We start from the raw sequence: 19,363 nt of genomic DNA, 5'->3' as shown, positions 1-19,363 counted from the left end.
CTCTGTAACCTATCTTAAGACAATGACTGCATAAAGATCATATTCCCTCACAGTTTAGGCATCTATAGCCAGTTCCTATAAACACAGATGTGAACCTAAAAAACAAAATCACGATTGACACAATAGATATTGAACTGTTAAATACAGTGAGTCAGCCCAAGCCTACAGACAATATAAATCCAACTATGGATGCAGAGCATGAAACTGAAAAGCACACAGATACAGCAATGAAATTTTATTTTAAAGGCAGCAACATATGACACAAAAAGCAGGCAGGAGTACAGTTATTGTTTCTTTTACACTTCCTAATGTTATAATGTGACTCTTTAATTATTTATGAGTTATTTTGATTATGTGGCATTCCACAATCACTTACATGGAGTTACCTTATGCATAAAAAATGATGTATTTTGTTTGTTAAATTGAAAAGGTACCCTATTTCTCTGAGATTTTTATTTAAAATCTAATTGAGGCCTATGAGATTAGAATATTTTAAAGGTAGAAAGTAACATAAGAATAGAATTAGCATTTCAAATGTCACCTATAAAGCAAAGAGAAATAGATTCTCTGACTTTTTATCATAATACTTGATACCTGGAAGTTTACGGGCCATCATGCTTTTATAATCAAAATTAAACTATAGGTAGCCAGAAAATAGATTGCTTATTAAAACAAAAATAATAATGGTCATAAAATTTTGTAGAAATAATACTCAGCAGTAATTAATTTAGATGAGCTGATCTCTTTGGTTGGTTTTTAGAATATTACATAATAATAGATTAATAGTGGATAATACAAAAAGTAAACAATAATCAAAATGAATAAATGGGGCATTTGAACTCACAAAGAGGAACCTAAGCATTAGAATAAAATAATTCACATAAAAATTTTCCCATAATGCATAAAAATACTACATAGTCTGAATATCTGAAATTCGCTGTATGTAATTGTGATGTATAGAAAGCAAAATGTCCTATTTGATTATTATACTGTATTCTTGGAACACTTTAAATAGTCCAGGTAATCTAGAATCCAGTTAGTATTTATGACTGAAATGATGACTAGATATGTTTTAACTATATTTCACTACTTTATCACATTTTTCCCTCACTGCTTAAACAGGAGTTTACTCAGCTGTTTACTGTGTGCATTGAGTAAATTTGAGTCCACATTCATAAACACCTCAATAATTTATATCCAAGGCAGTGGCAGTGAAACAATTATTCATCATGCATAGTGGGATGAATGTTACAAGAGCTATATGGTGATCATCCACAGGTACTTGACTTAATGATATTTTACTTTAAATAATCTAGCTGCCTATATGTCATATTTAACAGGAAACAGCAAAGATGTCATCCACAATTAATCCAATGAATAGTACACTTTTCCTTCCACAATCAAGTTTCCCTGGCAAGAATATAAACATTACCTAGCTGTAATTTGAACAGGCAAGGTATGAGAGCACGTTCAGGAAAGCTGTGAATTATAATAAAATGAAATTTCAAGAAACAAATCCAAGTTTTGAGAGAAAAAAGCAGTAGATGGAACAACCTGACAAGTAACAAGTGATTTATATCTTTCTCTTTTAAAAAGATATCTTACAGTTTGGATGCTGAAGTGGCTTTACAAGTAATGGGAACACAGACCAGGAAATGTGATGACGACAAAGGAGATGTGGACAAGGATTGGTGGCTCATGCCTGTAATCCCAACACTTTGGGAGGCTGAGGTGGGAGGACTGCTTGAGCCCAGGAGTTCAAGACAAACCTGAGTAACATAAGGAGACCCTGTCTCTATAAATAACAACAACAAAACATGACTTGGGTGTGGTGACACATGCCTGTGGTCCCAGCTACTTGGGAGGCTGAGGTGGGAGGATTGCTTGAGCCCGGGAGTTCGAGGCTGCAGTGAGCTATGATCACACCACTGCACTCCAGCTTGGGTGACAGAACAAGACTCTATCTCAGAAAAAAAAAGAAGTAGGAATGGAGAAGTAAAATAATTGATTCTAGGAAGCATATTCAAGATTTAGTTGTTAAAAAATAAAGAAAAAAGAAAAGTTAATTTATTCAATAATCCATTCATTCAACAAAAATTTACCGAATACTTGATGTATTCTATAATGGTATATTAATACCCTGTGTGTGTGTGTGTGTGTGTGTGTGTGTGTGTGTGTGTGTATGTGTGCACTTGCTAGGAAATAGAAATACAATGGTGGAAAAAACCAAACATGAACTGTGTTCTCAGGAAGTTTATGGTCTAAGAAAAAAGATATTATTTAAATAATCTCACAAATGCTTATGAAATTGCAGCTACCTTAAAGACTATGAAAGAAAGGTATATGGTACATGGTAGTGAGAGTTTAAAATAGCATGAAGACATGATGCTTGACTTGAGAGATGAAGCTTGAGAAGAAATTGGCTTAATAAGGCAGGAATGGGAGACCACTCCAGGCAGAGGGAAGAACAAAAACATGTTTGCTGGAACTGATGTTTGCAGTAACACAGTTACTTCTCATTGTCTGTCTTCCTCCCCTTCAAATGAGCCAAGAATTACAACCACCATCATACCAGATATTTGCTTAGAAAGCCCAGTGTACAAAAAAGTAAGACTTCCTCACTTTTCATACATCCAACATTAGCACTAGGAAGTGACAAATAGTGGATATTAAATAAAAATTAAGTGATTTCATGTAAATTTGCTGAATTCCTGCTATTGCAATATATGTGTTATTTTATTCTGAAAAACTGGGCAATAAATATAACAGGGATAATAAAAAAATAGAACTGTAGCAGAAACATTTAAAATCTATGCAATTTATAACACAAAGTTCTAACCAAAACCATAACAATTTTTATAAAAATCCTATATGCCTAAAAGGACATGTAAAATTCTCAATGAAGAAAAGAAATAATACAGAGACTACATAAATTTTCTCTTTAAAAAAAAGTGAAGGTAACCAGAGGCTGTAGGGATCAAGAAAAACCACACAATAAGCACTTTCAAAGCTAAAATTGTGGCTTACTCATAACAAAAAAAAAAAAAAAAAAAAAGAAACGCGGTAAATAAATAAAACGATATCCCTCTGTTGTACTGTGTATTTGCCTGTATTACTATATTTTGCATTCAGCTGTAGTTATTTGGCAAGGCTAAATATGATTATGCTTGGGGAAAAACACACATGAAAGAACTTCCACATTTTACTAACACAATTCCCCTATTTACCCATCATGTTGGAGCTAATTCCCACTACAGAAAAATGCACTGTAGCAGAACAGACTGTACTTAATTGTCTGGTGCCAAGTAGGTATTGCTCACAACTCAGAGTGCTGCAAAAGAAACTCCCCAGGAGGGTTAAAGTCGTCATGGAAGGTTTCATGGACTTAGGCCTGTAATGACAGCTGAGATTTGCATAAACAGAAAGGATTAAATGCATATGCTTTGTGTGTGAGGGTGCTCTAAGTTACATGACCTTAACAAAATAGAAGATCTGTGTTTGGATTAACAAAGTGTGGTGAGCTCACAAAGGGCCTCCAAAGCCAGGCAGACAAATCCATATTCATTGAATAAAAACACAGAAACACAATGTAGTTTTGGAATAGGAAGGCATTAAAAATACCTATTTAGAGCCAGTAAAGCAAATGTTTATTACTCTATGCTACATGAAGAGCAAGACTATCAATAAAACATGACAGTCCACTTGTCACGCCTCTCTGAGCATATATTGAATCACCTTTGCAAAGGTCAAATACAGGTACAAACCCATTAATGTGCTAAAATAAATGTATGCATAGTCAACATTGTCCAAATTAAGTTGACCTGCAGTGGGCAAGCATACCTTTCAGGATCCTATTTTACATACAACATATCCTTAAACTAACAAGTGTAATAACTTGGCATATTAGCCTTGACATAAGGGGTTTTTGGGGGGCATTGCTCATGGGTAAAATGACATTTCATTGGCAAAGTTGGAAATGTGCATTTTCATTCTGCAACTTTATTTACCAGTCAGTCATCTAACACATTTGTGGTTCTTCCACTAGAGTTGTTAACAAACTTAAAAGACACAGTCTTCTCATTCATTTTTTTAAAATTATTCAATTGCATAGCATTGTCTCTTGCACATATTGCATGTTAAATAAATGATAAAGAACAAATGATGACCTGTCTCTTTGTATACCAATAACTAACCAATGCTAAAATATCTCTGACCAAAGAAAATGTATACACTAACATATCATGTAAAACAGAAAGAGCTTAACATATTATCTTTCATCCCTTGTTTTAGTTAATTTTATGTATCAACTTGGCTGGGCTATAATGCCCAGTTGTTTGATAAAACATTGCTCCAGATGTTAATGTAAAGGTATCTTGTAGATGTGATTAATATGTACAATCATTTAAGTAAAGCAGATTACCCTTGATAATGTGGGGTGGGTCTCATCTAATGAGTTGAAGGCATCAAGAACAAAAACTGATGTTTGCTGGAAAAGAAAGAATTCTGCCTCAAAACTGTAATATAAAAATCCTGCCTGAGTTTCCAGCCTTCCAGTCAGTTCTACAGATTTCAGTCATGTAAGCCAATTACTTAAAATAAGTCTTTCAATAGGTAGACAGACGATAGATAGATATATAGATAGATAGATAGATAGACAGACAGACAGATAATCTTGCTGGGTTTCTCTGGAGAACACTAAACCCTTCATTCTAAAAAAGTAGACCAAGGCTGGGCGCGGTGGCTCACTCCTGTAATCCCAGCACTTTGGGAGGCCGAGGCAGGCGGATCATGAGGTCAGGAGATCGAGACCATCCTGGCCAATATAGTGAAACCCCATCTCTACTAAAAATACAAAAAAATTAGCCAGGCATGGTGGCGCATGCCCGTAATCCCAGCTGCTCGGGAGGCAGAGGCAGGAGAATCCCTTGAACCAGGGAGTTGGAGGTTACAGTGAGCCGAGATCGCGCCACAGCACTCTAGCCTGGCAACAGAGCAAGACTCTGTCTCAAAAAAAAAAAAAAAAAAAAAGAAAAGTAGACCAAAATACCTGATTAGAAGTAAGTTATACAAGACAGTTTTCATAAGAAATTAATTACTACATACCTGTGTACATGTGTACATACACACATATAACAAAGATTGATATAAGTTTGTCTTCATGTCAAAAAACATTCCAGTAAGAAATTTTTAAGTCAATAAAATTTGTTTTTGATGTGAGTGTGAACTGCACTACTTTCCTTTGTCAAAGAAGAATGTAATCTCAGCAGGACCCCATCTTTCTATAAACGCACTCTAAAATCAAAGGCAATCATCACTTCTGGTCCCTAAGGAGTCCTAAACTTGACTGAGTACTGAGGATTCCTAGTGCTATATTTACCCAACACAAATGATTCACGATTGCGAAAATTCATCCCTTTCTCTTAAGTTTCACTACAAAACACCTAAATTTTGCGCACACATGCTAACTTTTGAAAGGGTTTTAAGGCAACTTTTCTTTTAGATAGATTAAACATAGTTTTTATTATGTATTTTTCAGTTCTAGTAATACTTAGTGGCTTTTAATCAATGCAATTAATGATGACCATATTATTTGACATAATTGTAAATATTTAGCAAAGAAATTTTAGGTTTTTAAATAATCAGTTTATTCAAGATGATTACTGAGATCTTTTGCTTTATTCATTTTTCATTTTCATACTTTTATTTACTTATTTACTTTTGAGATGGAGTCTCACTCTGTCGCCCAGGTTGGAGTACAAGTGGCATGATCTCAGCTCACTGTAACCTCCTCCTCTGGGTTCAAGCAATTCTCCTGCCTCAGCCTCCCGAGTAGCTGAGATTACAAGTACCTGCCACCACACCTGGCTAATTTTTGTTTGTTTGTTTGTTTAGTAGAGACAGGGTTCATCATGTTGTCCCGGCTGGTCTCAAACTCCTGACCTAAGGTGATCCGCCCGCATCTGCCTCCCAAAGTGCTAGGATTACAGGCATGAGCCACTGCACCAAGCCTCATTTTCATACTTTTACACCTGTTATTCTGAATCCACATTATTTCTCTGAGTTACATAACTGTGTTCTCAAGGAAAAAAATTACCAAGAAATACAGCTTTTCTTTTTCTACTTCATAATTGAAACATTACTGTTGGCAATACGTGAAAAAAATAAAATAAAATAAAACAGGAAACAGGAACATATGACCTGAAGGATAGATAGTATATATACTTCAAAAACATGAAAGTTAGAACTATAAAGTGAAAATATACTCCATCTAAAGGTCACACAGCTATTTTCTATGGCTTATGCACTTGGAATACAGGGAATTTCTGACCAAAATAGAAACCATGGAACCTAAACTGTTCGGAAAATATCCCTATAAGGGAAGATACATACAGGCACATAATTTATCAACATCATGCAAAACTGACCAGCAGATCAATACCACACTAGTGACAGATATCTTTTATGTAAATAAGAGTTTCTCTATGATGACTTAGTCCCTTTTTGCCACATTGGAAACTTAGGGCAATGATGTGAGGAGGCAGGGTGGAGATCTGGAAACAAGCACACTTACTCTGTGTAGCAAGCTAGGATGTCACTAATGTAGCTACTAGAAGAAACAGATAAAAAAAAAAAAAAGTCTAACAACTTCTGTTCTCAACAAGGACCATCGATTATATGGGGACAGGAAACATACTGGGTTTCATTAAGTGATACATGCATAGGGCCTAGTAACATTTGTTTACTGAATGAAAGAATTCTGGCAGCCTCACATGACCTCAGATTTGTCAACATTTCAAAATGTGAATCTGGGCTGTATAAAGTGGAAGAAAATGCCATATTCCAAAGGCCTTAAAAAGTGAACATGGAGTTAACGGGTGCCGCACACCAATATGGCACATGTACACATACGTAACAAACCTGCACCTTGTGCACACGTACCCTAGAACTGAAAGTAAAATAATTAAAAAAAAAAAAGTGAACATGGAGTAGGTGTTCGGGATTTTGATTTCAGGAAGTGACAAAACCGACTCTCCTTTGATCTCCATTCTCCAAATTAGCCTGTGCCACTGCTTCTTGCTTCCCTAGACTTCACTAACCCCTATTGCATGTAGTTTAGGTGCCACCATTCCTCCAGTCCTTTCATTTACTTTAAGACTTTTAGCCAGTGTTGGCTATTCAGCTCCAAATTAAGAACAAATTTTCAGTCTATGAAATAGCCAGGGAGGGCAGTGTTCAAAGTGAGCCTAGGGTAGGATTCACAACAGTGGTTAGCACTGGAAGTAGTTCACATAATGCCGACAAAATTCATGTCACTCTCAGTTGGGTGTAGTGGGGCACACCTGTAATCCCAGCTACTCGGGAGGCATAAGTGAGAGGATCACTTGATCCCAGGAGTTTGAGGCTGTATTGAGATATGACCGTGCCACTACACCCTGGCCTACATGACAGGGCAAGACTTTGTCTCAAAAAAAAAAAAAATTTAAAAAAGAAATCCACGTCACTCTTAAGTAGTAGTGCATTTATTCATCCATTTCTCACTTGCATACTGAGTATCTTCACATCTCTGGTTTAGACCAGCTCGTGGGGAAAGAGAATAAAATTAAAAAAAAAACCCTGCCCTCATAGAGCTCACCATCTACTGAGCATGAAGTACAAACAAGCAGTGAATTATGATACTTTCAATGGAGATTTGATACTAATATACACAGAATATTACTGGAACCCAGAATATGCTTCTTACGTGGAATCGAGATGGGCTTCCATGAGTTTACTTTTGAAAGGAACTTTGAAGGGCCCACTAGAATAAGCCAAATGATGGAAGGTTAGTAATTGCTGTTAAGTAACGTAGCATCTGCAACAGCAGACTCTATGATTAACGTAAACAAAAACAGCATATTTTGCATTTTTGCAAGAGAGGTCAGCAAGATCTAGTACCCTGGATAGCTCCTCTGCGTCAAAGGTGACTGTGCAGACTGACAGCTGGCAGATTGGAATTGAGATTAGAGAATCTCCAGAACTTCAAATTTACTAATCTGTTTTGTACTCAAATTATAATTCTTTAGCTTTTAAAATATCTCATCCATTTATTTCCTGAACCAGGCCTCTGAGGCTGGGTACTTTCTATATCACCATCCAATGAATCTGACTCTCCTCAGAAATATCCTGGGAGGCAATACCTTCCTTCTCCTCACTGGATAGTTAGCACTCTGGGGTCTTTATCCCCTTTGTGTTTCAAGCCAGGCTAGAATTCATACAATATTGTCCCTATAATCAACGTACAACTTCCCATTTCAGGACCCTTCCTCCTATCAGAAACTGAATTGTTGTTGATAACGAACCTATGTCCCCAATTCCCCCATATTTACACTTTGAAGTACCCTGTAAGGAATACCTCTCAGAAACAATTTTAGTCATAATGTTTCTAAAAGTTTATATACCTGTGTACAAATTTGTAATGTTTCATTTAATGGCCCAGTTTAGTAATCTGTACTTTAATTTTTAAGATTTACATTATGGGAGTCACATTCTGACTTTTATGGAGCTCATTTATTAATGAATACTTTTAATATTCCTTGGTCAATTATACACGAATACAATATTAATAACTGAAAAAGTCAATAATTATTCTTGAGCCATCCATGCACTAGGTAACATTCCTTTGAAAATTTAAGAATCTTATTGTACAAACTCAGTGGGGTTTTGTTATCTCTAAAATATATTGAAACTTTACCTGAAATAAGTTATTCTTAATTTATATTTATAACAATGAATTTGGGTCTTGTTTAGAGCTAGTATTTTCCTCCTTTTCCTAACTTCTCACCTGATGTTTCTGGGATATATGCATGGTTTTCTCACTTCAAGCTTTTCCTAAATGTCTTGAAGAATATTGTCTATTATCAAGAAGCACTCACAATCCATTTTATATATTCAGACTTAATGTTTTGGTCCTTTCTATATCTATAAAATAAACAAAACTAAACAGACAAACAAAAACAGTTCTCTAAAGGGATACGTGCCTAGAAAGTTAGCCATTTATTTTTGCCATACCTCTAATTCATGTTTGGTTGGCTTTTATTTGTAAACATGACATAGGTTTGTGATACATTATTTGCTGCTATTGCAAAACACACACACAATAAACATTCATTAACAGATTCATAATATTTACTTCCAAGAAAGAGCTAATTTCATTGAATAGGTACATAAATACAACAACTGAGTCTGAATTTTTTTAATAAGAATGGCATATCACTGATACCCCCATAAAGGCTGAATTAGAGTAGTACACTTAGCTAAGCAAACACTTCTTTTTTCACCTTTTTCTTTTTTAGAGACAGGGTCTTGCTGTTTCCCAAGCTGGAATGCATGGTGTGATCATAGCACACTGCAGCCTCGAACTCCTAGGCTCATGCAATCCTCCCACCTCAGCCTCCCAAGTAGCTAGGACCTACAAGAGTGCTCCACCACACCCAGCTAACAAACACTCCTTGAGTACAGGAGCAGTACTAAATTTCACTAATGAATTGGAGAAATTAGAAAAGAAACCTTACTGTGTGGAATAAATTTCGTCAATTGTTCTACATTCTAAACACATAAGATACAAATAAGGTTATGAAGGAGAATGCAGAAGAGTCATATCATCATGAACTTAGGTGACTAGAAAAAGAGAAACAGGCAAACCCTAAAGAATTCATATGCACATTGTGCATATATTTGTACACACATATCACATTTGGACACCAAATAAGATATAGAATTGCAAGTATTTCATTTATTGTGGATTATGCTGTTCAGTAAACACTGTAAGTTATTGGTAATTTATACTGTAAGATTATATCAATAAGAGGTGCATGATTTTTGAAACTGATGGACTTCAACTCTATAATAAACATTTATAAAATATTTATTGTCAATGATGATGCATGACTATCTTTCTAGTGGGGCACAGCCAGGTAAGGAAAGGTTACATTCAGCAAAATGAGGCAGTCTGATGATGGTCCTAAACTGGTACTACAACTGCACTGTAGTTTAGAAAGCACTCCAGAGGCACAGCTGTAAATACTTAGAAAAAGTCTAACCAGTCTAAGTACGCAGGAGCAAGGCAATATGCCAGAAGTAGCTGGCATCATGGAAATCCAAGAGTGAGTATTGAAATGAAGCATACTTCTAAGAGCTAGCAATGTTTGGAGGTCCAGGAAAGTGTTGTGTTTTCTGGTGTCTGCTGGCAGATAAAATGTCTCAGGAAATGAGGTTGTTTCAGAGGCAGGATCCCAGTCTTTTTTTTTTTTTAAAGGGGGGCCTTGCTCAAATGCTAGGAGGAATAGTGAGATTGGGTAATTTATCAAGATGCAGGGGAAAATACTAAGCGAGAAATCAGTTTCAGTTATAGAAGTAAGCCTAATTACTAGAAATACGTTGTAATGTTAGAGTTGAGTATCAAAGGCTGCTTAATGTTAAGTCACAAAATGTTACGCTAGAAATCAGTTAATTTTTTCATTATATAGAAAGAATGCTTCTGAATCAGGAGCATGGCTAAGGCTCAAGTTAGAGTTAATTCTTCCAGTAACAGAAATAGATTTTGACAAAAGCTGCAAAATAAGCCATATGTGAAAAATTAGTTTAAAAAATTTTTAACCCTTGATATTATTCATCTAGTTTTATTCATGGTTTTGACTGATTTAAACACATTATAAAATATATATAACTTTGTATAGTCTTGAAGAGAGCTTCAAAATAACCAAATTCAACTTTCTGCCCATTTACTTCTATGAAATCAGCCTTTAAATATATCCTTTGCTACGAACATGTGAACACTGATTAAATCCACAGTTAAATAGATGAACTGAAGAATAAAAGTTAAAAGAAACTAAATTAAATCTGATAGCAGCAGTGAACATATTTCCTTTTCATGGAAGGAAAGCTAGACTTATAACTTGTGCATAAGCTCAACTTTTCTTAAGCAACATGCTCAAAGCTCTGCATGAACCTTTCCAGAAGATAAGCTGCATAACTTCAAATATGAAGTGGAGTATCTAATGTCTGAACTTTCTCTGCATGAACGCACACATTCACAAAATTATACTTGGTTACATCTTAAATTTTCATTAAAGAGTTGAGTGATTCTGACTAAACAGAGTAAGAGAACTGTGGTTGAATGGCACTGAGAGTGCACAATATTCCTACTGAAAATAGCAATAAGAAGATGGGAGTACCAGCCTTGCAGGTCCTCCATCTCCAAGTCCTCCTTGGGTCACTGAAGCAATGACCCAAGAAGCAATGGCAGCATCATTCAAGATGGTGGCAAAAGGACAGGTAATACACAGATATTGCTGCTGGGCCCTTGGTTAAATTAGGAAGAAAGAGGATATATACTCCTTCAGAGTTTCTCTGTTTATGAGTTTCATAATTTTTGCATCATTATAATTATAAAAATCAAAGTTTGGTCTATACAGTTTAGCAGACCACAGAACAGAGACTCGGTTTCCTCATCTCTAATATATGCATCAAACTAACTTTACAATGTTAGAATGACATGACATAACATTATAAAGTGTATATCATGTAAGAAGTGTCCAGCACATTACAGTCATTGCTATTGTTGTTAATAAAATAATATTTCATAATTTGCAAAATAGGAAATACCTATGTTTGCAAAAATTCTACGACTCCCCTTATTTTTAATATTTCTTAAGGTTTCTTTCTTTGGAAAAAATAAAACATCCTCAGAATGAAGGCACAGAAGTTCAGTTATTTATTCATATATTCTTTTAGGCACTATTTATCAGGCATCTACTATGTGCTGGACATTGCTAACACTGATGAAGCAATACTGAACCAATCACACAAAACAGGTAAAATTTAAAATGCCAAAAGTACCACAAGGAAGAGGAACATAATGCAAAACTATATATAACAGGGCAACGATGTAGAAAACAAGGCCAAGAAAGGTATCCTTAGGGAAGTGATGATTGAAATAGAGAAGCAAGGGTTTGGTGGAAAGGGAGAGAAACAGTGGTATAAAGGAGATACAGGATGTGAACACATTATATTTAACCTTGAAAGACGTGGAGCTATGGTCCAAAATTTATTTCAGCAGTGAGACTTAGAATATTTCACATGTGTGACATTATTATTGTACAGCTAAAACAGCTATAATCTTATCCAGAGAAAGGTGCTTACTATATGCCAAAACCAAAAATATCACATGAGAGTCAACAAAACTAAACAGAAATTGGTCAACTTTTGTATTGTGCATACCCTTTGTATTGTAACTACCTACCAGTAAGGTCCAGCCTACGGTCATTGCTATCCAGTTAAATTTTCATGTATTCCCTCCCCAATCAACAGCAAATTCTTGCACAAGCAATGGGAACTCATTAAAAATTTGGTCAGAAAACATAGTTAAGATGAAAATCTTTTGATGGACAATGTAATATTTTCCAAAACTGAATATCTGAACCTTAGTTTACTACCAGCTGAGAGAAGTACTTATTTATAAAACAGAAGAAAGACACAGCCTTCAGTTTTTACTCTAAAATACTCTAGGTCAGTGGCTTTCAAATTCTAGATTGCATAAGAATCACATAGAGAACCCAACCCCAGAGATTCTGAATCAGTCAGTCTGTGGTGGGGCTCCAGAAAAGGCATTTTAACAAGTTTATACTTGCTGCTATTGCTGCTTGGGAGACCACATTTTGAAAACCACTACTCTAGGTTAAGAATTGTCACTAGATAATACACTGTTTCTTTATAAAAGTCCTTTGGACTGTATTTAGTATCAAAGCACAGTTTAAAAATTCAAAAATTTTAATCAAGTTTAACTTTAATTAATATTTTCAAAGAGTTAGTGCAGTGTAAATGATGCAAAACCAAAAGCTGTGCTTTAAGTTATTCTGTATAGGGCCAGGAATTTGGCAAAAACTTCATTAGTTAATGATCTGAGCAGAAATCTTTTAACAATTTGTAATATATCAAACACCTCAGTAAACATTTCCAACAAACACCTTTTAAAAAAATTTAGCCTGCATGGAAACAACTTAAAATACAATATGGTTGTTTAAAGTAGACTGATAACAATATCTTGGTAATGTACTGCAGTTTAGAATAGTCAGCTTTACATTTTAATATTCAGTTTAAGCTTCATAGTAAAACACGTTTCTTTTGTTAGTGTTTTCTCCTCAATCTCCCCATCTTTTTTCACTGCTTCTCCCACCTCAGACTTCATGTTTTATTGTTAACTGACACTCTTGCACAGGGAAGATAATATTGCTGATAGAAGCGTATGTACTCACTATAAAGCAAACAGATTTTGTCACTGTCCAATAGGGAAATCATGCAGAAGCTGTCAGTCATACAGTGGACGAGATTACATTATTGAAATGATACACCTGTGACACACAGTCCAAAACCAAATTCAAAAGGTACCAATTAACAGATAGGCTAGTTTGTACCCTAACTACATGGGGAATCATTCCATTCGTGCATGAATATAAAATTGGTGATTAAACAGGCTTTCACTTTTGTAATAACTCTTATCTATTCACTGTCAACAAAATATATATATGAAAATATTTTAATTCAACTAATCTGAAAGTAATTCCATTTGGTTATTTATTGAAACTCATGTCTAATATTTGTGCAATTTCTTTACTGTCACCAAAACATACTTCTGGGGTGTCATATTGAATAGACAGGCTCAAAGTCAGCTCAGATGTTTCCCTTTTATTCTTGAAATGAAGAAATGCATTTTAAGCAGTTTGTCTAAAATCAACCTATATACACAAAGAAAAAAACAACTAAGTTTAGAATAGAGACAGGTCATGGTGTTATTGTTAATACAATTTATTTATCAGAAGATAGTTAAAATAGCCATAAAATTGTTGCTAAAATTCTAAAACGTTCACTACGAGCTCCGTATCACAGCTCTATATTTATGGCAAATAATATAGGGATAGATTAACCATTATGTGGCTGCATACAATAACTCTAAATAAAATCTAATCTAATAGATTCAATAAATCTAAGAAGTTTAAAATAAAATATTATATAAAATATATTATTTAATAGACAACATATTTTATATGAAGAATAAAATGTTAAATATTCAATAGATGCTCACTATTAATACTGTTTTTCTTTTACACATCATCACACTTCTTTAGAGCAAACCTAAAAAGATTTGCTTAGGGAAATACCGAAAACACCTCACTATAAAGAGGTTGCACGTGTGCCACTTTTACTCAACACATTAGTGAGATGTGGATATATTTAAATATTTAAAGTACATATTCTCTACAAGAACTCTATTGCACTTGTAGTAATACAAGTACATATTGTCTATTAAAAGGCAATATAAGCCAGGCGTGGTAGCTCACGCGTGTTATCCCAGCATTTCGGGAGGCCAAGGACGGTGGATCAACTGAGGTCAGGAGTTGGAGATCAGCCTGGCCAACATGGTGAAACCCCATCTCTGCTAAAGTAAATACAAAAATTAGCTGGGTGTGGTGGAGCGTGCCTGTAATCCCAGCTACTCAGGGAGCTGCGGGAGGAGAATCGCTTGAACCTAGGAGGCGGAGGTTGCAGTGAGCCGAGATTGCGCCCCTGCACTCCAGCCTGGGCGACAAGAGCGAAACTCCGTCTCAAAAAACAAACAAACAAAAAGACAATATAAAGTTAAAGATTTGTCTTTTTAAATGTGTAAATATTAACAATGAACTTCAAGAATAGAATGTGGGCAGGGCGCAGTGGCTCACGCCTGTAATCCCAGCATTTTGGGAGGCCCAGGCGGGTTGATCACGAGGTCAGGAGTTCGAGACCAGCCTAGCCAACATGGCAAAACCCCATCTCTACTAGAAATTCAAAATTTAGCTGGGCAGGGTGGCATGCACCTGTAGTCCCAACTACTTGGGAGGCTGAGGCAGAAGAATCACTTGAACCCGAGAGGCTGAGGTTGCAGTGAGCCGAGATAGCGCCACTGAAATCCAGCCTGGGTGACAGAGCAAAAATCCATCTCAGAAACAAACGAAAAAAAAAAGAATAGAATGTGTAGAAGGATGTACATCCATAACAGACTCAACCTGCACTCTGCAAAATATCCAGCAATGTCTTAATTTATGTCAAAACAAACTTATCTTCCCTTATATGTTCTTTTCTATTATTCCAGGAGACTTGCATCTTATACCTTATATTTTTCTTATCCACAATGTACTAATCCTACTTATCCTTTAACATCAAGATCAAACAAGTCTTACCTACCCCCAAAGCATTCTCAAACAAAATCCAGTATGAAATGTTATTGTCATGCTCTGAACTCCTGTAGTACTCATTAGACATGTAATCTCTTACTGTTACGGGTTGTTAACTCTACGCTCAAGCATGAGCATCAGATTCCTCCCACATGGCAAGTAAGTTCCTGAAGGACAGGGAACAAGGAATCTCCTGTTCCTCCCCATTGCCTGGACAGTAGTACTTTGCAAACGTCAGGCCCTTTATTATGAGCATTATGATGAGTAATAAAATGCAATAAAGGGTTGAATAACTATTATTGTAAAAATGTAACAAATTTTTCATTTTCTACTTTGTTTTATCTAAATTAACATTCTGTGGTATAAATAAGTTATCTTTAAAATAATAAACAGTTGCTGATTCTCTTGATGTCAAAAAACAAAATACTCATAAATCGGACTTTTAATGATTGCAGTAATACAGTTCATCAATTACATTTTTAAATTCCCTATTATATCTATGTTCAAATAGTTTGGGATAGTTGAGGTAATAACCCTCAGAGTGGGGTTCTCCATCTGAGTTCTAACCTAATATTTAAAGCTGCACATGCTTCCGTGTTGAAAATGTATTTCAAAGTAATATAAATCTAACAAAATCAAAATATCAAATCCTTAACTCTGCTTTGTTTTTCAAAGAACAGGACTGTTAAGGAAAGCAATAAAACAATACAAACAACAGTTGGTTTGTTTTGATCAAAATAATTAATTAATTTAGATGAAGACAAATCACTGACAATAGGTTGACCAACTTCTCTTTTTCTCTGTGAAACTATTGAAAGGGTGGTTACAACATGGAATTTCAATATTTGAAAAACATTGTGTTGGCAGGCTTTTAGAGATATTTCAGTTTGCAATATTAAGGATACTGTCCTACTACTAAACGCAGTCACAGTTCTATAAAAGTACAGGTTGCTACTTTTAAGAGAAAACATTCATTTTATAAGCACCGTGACAGGCACTGTCCCAAGTCATCCTTAAGTTTCAAGTTACGTATCTGGAACATGTACCTGTTATAAAGCAAACAGAAAGAGAAACCAAAACAAATTATGTTATAGCCTAGATTAACAGTATTTTAGGTCTTCCCTTAATAACTAGTTTTGAAGGAATCAGTGATAACTGACCCCCACCTAGGTGTCCTCTTCTCCGTTCTCCCTAAGGCTTTTAATAAAACCAGCTTTACGTTAAACGTGTACACATTATTTTTAATAGTCCTTAAGGGGCAGAGAAGGGAGGATGTGTGTCACATTTCAATAGGAAGGTATTCAACTGTAAAGATTTCAGAAATGAAAGCTGTTGAAACCAAGTAGGTATTTTCTGACTTGTAAGTCCTACTGACTGCCTGAAAAGGTAAGAGGGGTGGAGAAGAGGACATAAAAACATTAAAGGGCAAAGAATCTCTAACTTCTAAGAAGTATTTTTTTCTATCTGTAAAAATATGAGTTTTTTTTACTTCATTTCATATTCCATGTCCCACGAGAGGAAGGGGAAGCACAATTGCTTCTAATTCTGAGGCAGAGAGAGGAGAGAGAGAGAGAGAAAGAGAGCAGTTCAGGATACACTAAAAGGAAACCCCAAGAAATTTCACAACTCTTTGCCATAAATAGCCTTTCTTCTCACTCTGGATACCTCCTCCTTTACATCAGCAAGGCTCAGCCTCCACGCACGCAGAAGCACCATTCACAAATCCCTCTGTCACCCTTACCCCTTGCTGGCACCGTGTGTACGAGTCCCTGGGACACAAGCCAAAAGTCGAAGGGGCCAGGGGGCCACATGCGGTTTCAGCTTACGGCTGACTTTTTGCTCAGGTGAACCAACCCACTGGTTAGTCCGCAGCGAGAACACACACACACACACACACACACACACACACACAACCTGGGGCCCTTGACGCTCCACCACAAAGCAAGTCGTTCAATCTAAGTCGCTGCCGTTACTGCTGCCTCTGGGCAGGGTCTTGCTTCCAATCCAGGAAACCGGCGCCAGAGGACAAGCAGGCGGAGGCAAGAGGCGGTCCCGGCCCGGCACTGCGGTTCCTCGGGGAGCCCGTGGCTCCCCGCCCCCTCCTCCCTTTCCCCCTCTTCGCCGCCGTCCCCGCCTCAGCACCCGCAGCCCGGGGCGCCAGCGCTGGCCGGTCGCCTCTACCTGCGGGACGTGAGTGGCGAGGAAGGGGAGCGACCCGAAGCCTGCGCCAACTCTTGCCTCCTTGGCCAGCCCTCCGCATCGCCCTGGAGCGGCCGCCGCGGCCGCAGGCAGCAAACCACGCAGCAGTGTGGAGGAGGAAATGGCCACGCAGCGCACAAGGAGTCGCGGGCCGGTGGTGAGCGAGCCAGCCCGCCTCCTTCCCACCCCGCCCGCAAGGCCAGGTCTCTGCGCCGAGCACGCCGGGCCCGCGGCCGGCGCTCCGGGCCTGGGCGCGCTCTGCTCCCGGGCGGCCCCGACACGGCGCGGTCACCTGCCGAGCGGTCATCCCAGCGTCCGCCTGCGGCCGGCCCCGCACAGCGGCGACGCGACGCGCGACCCGCTGAGCGCTGAGGCACCAGGGGCGTTACTACCTTGAGGGCTCCGTGCGCTTGTTAAGGCTCCTCCCGGGCACTCAGGGATTTATGTCTTCGGGGCACGGGGGTGTCCTTCCTGGTCCCCCTCCTCTGCCCTCCCTCCCCTTCTCGGCTGTTGGGCTCCTTCTCTCCACTCCCAGTTGCACAGAGTCGAGCTGCGTTATTTAATAATCTTCCTGCTCCTCCTGCCTGCGCCAGCAGAGCTGCTCTGCCCGAGCCACCGCTTCCCAGTCAGTCATGTTGAGAGAGAGAGAGAGAGAGGCAGAGAGAGGCGGATTGGCAGTAGGTCGGCGACTATTTGTGGTGAGGGAGAGAAGAGCAGAGCAAGAGGAGGGCAGGGGAGGGACGTGGGGAGGCGCTTCCAAGTGTGTGAGTGCGCGGAGTGTGACTGTGTGAGGAGCACGAGATCGACCTCCCCGGCAGGCCGCGCTCCAGGGCTGTGAGGAGGGCGGGCCCCAGCGCGGCCTTTATAGAAGGGGGAGTGGGGTGGGCTGGGCGGGGCGGCTTGGAGGGCGGCGCCCGGCCCACTGCGTCCGCCGGCTTCCACGCACACATCCTCTGGCATCCACGCGCGCACACCCACTGCTGGCCCGCTGCTGAGTTTTCATTTTAGGGGAAGCAGTATCCCACCGCGCTGACCTGGCCTTTTCCCCCAGTCCATCCTCGTGCTTGCGTGGAGTTCAAGCGCATGGGCAGGTCAAGACTAGAGAATAAGGGAAGTCTCAAGAGACGTGAAGTGACTGCGGGGATGCTGGAAATAAATGCACTGTATTTCTCCTCTCCAAGGTTCCGATGTTATCTTCTTTCTCTTCCTCCTGTAAGGGAAGGAATTACCAGATTCTTTCTCCGCTTTTCCTTCTCACCCACACAATTCACATCCTGACAAGTGTCTTCCTTCCTCAGTAACAAGAAAAGAAACCTAGCTTCTTTCCTTTAAGCAGGTCACACCTCCCAGGAACCATTTGCAGCAATCAATTCTGTAAGATAATGGAAGCACTGCGACTGTGTGTGAGAGTAGAACTTGTGTTCCTACAAGGAAGGCCCTACACAATACAGGCATTACAAGAGAACCAGCTCAATTTGACATCATTTGACTGATGGTCCCCTGGAGAAAATTTGCCAGTTAAGAGATCGAAAAGACTTTTGATGCATGGTTCTGTTGTCTACATAATTTCTTTTCCCTGATCCTCTCTCCCTTTGCACTGCCTCATTTCCTTTCAGGTTTACACTGAGTACTGAACTCTTTCCCATCCATCCCCTTCTTTATCTCCACTCCAGTATGTTTATGCCTTTAGCAGGCAATACAGCAAATGTAGTGCATTTAATTCTGTGTGTGTGTGTGTGTGTGTGTGTGTGTGTGTGTGTGTGTGCGCGCGCGCGTGCGCGCGCGTATCTGTTTTTAACCCATTCTGGTAGAATGTAGGACTATTTCTAGGTAGAAAATGCATCCCCAATATTAAGTTTGTACGCCTAACATCACCTCCCTTACCTCCTGCCCAGATTACGAGATGTTGTGATCAGGTG

General features: G+C 38.4%; 1 protein-coding gene across 10 annotated transcripts in view; it reads right to left on the bottom strand.

Moving 5' to 3' along the window:
* CCSER1 (coiled-coil serine rich protein 1) overlaps nt 1-18,280 on the bottom strand; it is a 1,459,661-nt gene extending 1,441,381 nt beyond the window's left edge. For 3 of the 10 annotated variants that reach the window (XM_054484477.2, XM_054484476.1, XM_054484479.1), the window contains exon 1: nt 17,837-18,256. The gene's annotated coding sequence lies outside the window, so the exon portion shown is untranslated. Of the gene's footprint in view, nt 1-17,836 lie in introns of all 10 variants that reach the window. The other 7 variants (XM_063663910.1, XM_054484478.1, XM_054484475.2 and 4 more) reach the window with 4 other exon arrangements.
* Between the last annotated feature and the right edge of the window lie 1,083 nt (nt 18,281-19,363).

The sequence above is a fragment of the Pongo pygmaeus genome, chromosome 3, assembly GCF_028885625.2.
Source record: "Pongo pygmaeus isolate AG05252 chromosome 3, NHGRI_mPonPyg2-v2.0_pri, whole genome shotgun sequence".
Classification (NCBI taxonomy): domain Eukaryota; kingdom Metazoa; phylum Chordata; class Mammalia; order Primates; family Hominidae; genus Pongo; species Pongo pygmaeus.
This window is presented reverse-complemented; position numbering and strand designations above follow the sequence as displayed.